The sequence below is a fragment of the Marmota marmota genome, unplaced genomic scaffold, assembly GCF_001458135.2.
Source record: "Marmota marmota marmota unplaced genomic scaffold, marMar, whole genome shotgun sequence".
NCBI classification, from domain to species: domain Eukaryota; kingdom Metazoa; phylum Chordata; class Mammalia; order Rodentia; family Sciuridae; genus Marmota; species Marmota marmota.
Window position 1 is genome coordinate 11,495,049 of NW_025999880.1, and position 3,745 is coordinate 11,498,793.

At 50.1% G+C, this 3,745-nt stretch overlaps 1 pseudogene; it reads right to left on the minus strand.

Moving 5' to 3' along the window:
* Window positions 1-1,100: 1,100 nt before the first annotated feature.
* Window positions 1,101-2,354, minus strand: LOC107150451 (annotated as a pseudogene).
* Between the last annotated feature and the right edge of the window lie 1,391 nt (window positions 2,355-3,745).

Below are 3,745 nucleotides of genomic sequence, written 5' to 3' on the forward strand. Positions count from 1 at the left end.
ATCTGAGAGTTCTCAACACACCCCCCCCCCTTTGCAACTTTTTGTGCTATAAAACTGTGCTCCTAGAGAGCTGGGGTACTGTTCTTTAATCCAAGGATTTCAGGAGAGACAGTCCTGGCAGGAATTTCAAGCTTGCTTTAATTTGATTTAAAATTGGAGTCAATGGTCTTTTCTTTGCAATTGTGATTTAACACAAACTGAGGTTTAGAGTGGGAAAAGCATCTCATTCATTCATTCAACAGACATCTGAAGGAGTAATTCCTATGCATACATAGGTGGCTCAGACTCCAAGGATACAAAGATGATTAAGACAGTCTCTGCCCTCACAGCCCACTATGGACAGACACAAAGTGTACTAAAGTAGATGGAGAATTATAGCTAATACTCATTGGTATTTTTGAAGAAACAGTTAATTGTCACGAGCTTTACTCATTCAATCCTCCTCAAAGTGTATCATCTAGATACTTTTTTTTTCATAGAAATCACATAATTTATTCTGTTGTATAAAAAAAGTCATCCTTATGTAACAAAATGTCTTCTTAGAAGAAGGAATATATTATTTCAGGTCATAAATAACCAGCAAACACCTGTTGGCAACTAAATAAACCAAAACTTGTGTTTTCCACCAGTGAGAACAGACCTGCTCAGATCTATTTACAAGATAGTACAGTACTGAACACAAAAATTGAGGTATTTGGTTCTTCTAGGACTAGACACTGACATTTGTGAAGGCAGACCGCCTACGAGAAAATAAATAAGGTATATTCTCTTACATATATGTCATCGGGAATGGTAATACTGGTAGGTATGTCAAGCATCAAGTTTCTAGAAAAAACGGAGGCAAGCAAAAAGAAAGCAGCTCACCCACGAGTCCTTTATCTTCTGCCCCGTTTTGTCAGAGGGACTTGATGTACCCACTGTATATTGGTCCGCAAAGTGCTGAATTCACCATGGCAACTGCTCAAAACCCAGGAGAACTTGGGTGAAATTAAATAAATAAGGACCAGCACCCACAAGCCCAACTCTGGAGTTACTGTCTCTCTTCTGGAGGAAGAGTCTGCAGTCCTGGTGGGATGGAAGCTCCTCACCTCCAGGGCCTTTCAGCAGCTGGGGGAGGTGGTGATGGGGCTCTGAAGGTAGCTGAGCACTGTTTGTGGAGTGGACGGAGATGGAGACAGGGAAGTTGAAGATGGTGGTGGTGGAAGTGCCTCGGTCCAGCACAGCCATGGCAGGGATCCCGACCTCTGCCGAGCAGTGCAGGGTCAGCACCTGGGACTCGAACTGCAGCAGCTGCCCCATGAAGCCGAAATTGGGGGAAATGATGCTTCGCCTCTGCTTCACAAACTCAAAGGCCTCATCCAGCTTCACCTGGTTAGTCCTCATGAGTTAAGCGAGGCAGATGGTGGCTGACCAGGAAATGCCGGCCTGGCAGTGGATGAACACCCTTCCCTCTGCATTCTTGATGGAATCTATTAAGTCAGTGGCCTCATTGAACCAGGAGCTGATTCCTCCTTGTGATTGTCCTCCACAGGAATGCTCTTGTACTGGTAGTGGCCCTCAAAGTGGTTGGGGCAATTGGCCGAAACATTGATCAGGGCAGTGATGCCAGAGGCATGTCCTTGCGGGAAGCATGGTAGGCACTGACCAGGTACAAGAAGGGCAGAATCTCCACTGGGCCACCTTGGTGGTAAAGTGGGGTGCTGCAGGAACTGCATCCAGATTCTGCGCTGTCAGGGACACTAGTACTCAGGGGAAGGCTGAGCCCCATGGGGGTCGACTGTTTGTTACAGAGCTCCGGACAGGAAGCTGGAAAACCTTCATATCTTCCTTTGAGGAAGAAAACTTGCACAGCCCGCGCCCAGGGCCAGGGTGCTGTCGCGCTAGGCGCCGTCCAGGGCGATGCTGCGTTTGTCCAGCAGAACCACGGTGTGGTAGGCGCCGGCCAGCAGGCGGCCGCGAAGCTCGGTGTTGGGCACGATGTGCTCCAGGCCCATGGCACCCTTGGCACAGCCGAACGATGGTGCTAAAGCGGACGTTGACAGAGCCCGAGATGGGGCCGGCATTGAACGCGAGATAGGAGCTGCAGTCCAGCAGCAGGCACTGCGCCGCGCTCCCACAGCAGCGCCCACAGGCCTCCGGTGTCCAGCGTGCCCACCTCCATGACCATGGCCGGCCCCAGCGCCCCCAGAGTGCCTGGTCCTCGCTGCTCTTGGTCCTCTGAAGTCATGGGCAGGGCGGCAGCTTTCGAGGAAAAGCACGACCCTGGGTCTCTGCTCTCGGATCTAGCAAGGGGTGCTAGCGGGACTCCGGGCCTCTCTTGCTCTCTGCCACCCTGTCCGACCTGTGCTCCTGCGACGCTCACATTTCCCATAGATTCACAGATAAGACAGAATACAACGATTATATAAGGTTTCATAAATAGCAGGTGGCAGAGCCAGGATTCATACTCAGTTGGTTTAGTGCCAGAGGTTCCACTTAGCCATATTGTTGTAGGGACAAACGAGGCAAGGCACCGAAGATAGCTGGAAACAGTTTTATTTGGCTGCAGCCAGGTTCAGAGGGTACAGCCTTTGCTGTAATCAGTCAATCCCCCTTGACCCCCGAGTTCAGGGAGTTTTAGAGTTTTATACCTAGCATGTAAGGGGAGGGGCTCAGAAGTTCACAGTCTGCAGAAGTTCACATAAAAGCAGCTTTTTCTTTCACTGTTCTGGGCAAGTTAACTCTTCAAGGACAACACCTGAGAAGGGGAGAGCCTCTTCTCCCCTTTCTTTCTTCCCCCTGCCAGCTGTTACCATGGAGCCCATTTGTAACTTATCTTAAAAATGTAGACATCTGTCTGTGAAGCCCAGCTCAAGGCCAGAGGCCTTGTTTGCACATTTCTTCAAAGTATATACAAGATACGTTTGTGAAAACTAATAAGGGGGTGTCTAGCACCTGGAGTGCTAGTATCTTTTCAACAAGTGGCCAAGTAAACAGGGTGACATGAAAATAGGAAGTTTATCTACAATGGATTCTTGCTGACAGTCCTAAAATCAGCCATAGTGAAGAGGGCTTTTCTGTGGAGAAAGAGGGTGCCACTTCAATATGAAGCTCTAATATTACTCTGATAATAAGGTTGCACACCTTTGGCAGTACCAGAGCCCTAAGGAGAGACAATGGTCAGGGGAGGTTTCCTGAAGGACTAAGAGTTAGCTATTGCTGGAGAAGGAAAAGCCTGGAAGCCACTTAGGAGGAAATGTGCACAGCATCCAGTCCAGGCAGGGACAGGAGTTTGCGAGGAGGCACAGGGCAGGCCTGACCCAGCTTAGAAACCACAGTGGTTCATATCCCAGAGGCAGCTGTAGGTCTGGAGTGTTTTAAGCAAAGAAGAGACTTGGTCAGATTTCCATAAAAACCATCCCAGGAGCTGGGTGAGGGTGGATGGAAGCCACAGAGACAAGGGCAGAGGCAGGGTGGGCGGGGGGAGGAAGAAAAATCCAGGAAGTCCATGGTTATTTGGGGTTAAGAAAACAGTGAGCAATTTTGGAGAACACCCAGTTTCTGCTCCTAATCAGCGGGTGGGGGTGCTCTGATGAGGTCAGTTTGGGTTGCGAACCCAGGTCTTGCTACTTCCAGGAACATGGACTTTCCCTGCCTGGCTGCAGGCCACCTCTGGCTACCGAAATGCTCTGGCCGAAGCGGCGCCATGCACGGTCCTAGGCGCCAGGGGGCGCGCCCGCACCCGCTCGGGCCGCTCTGGCCCAAC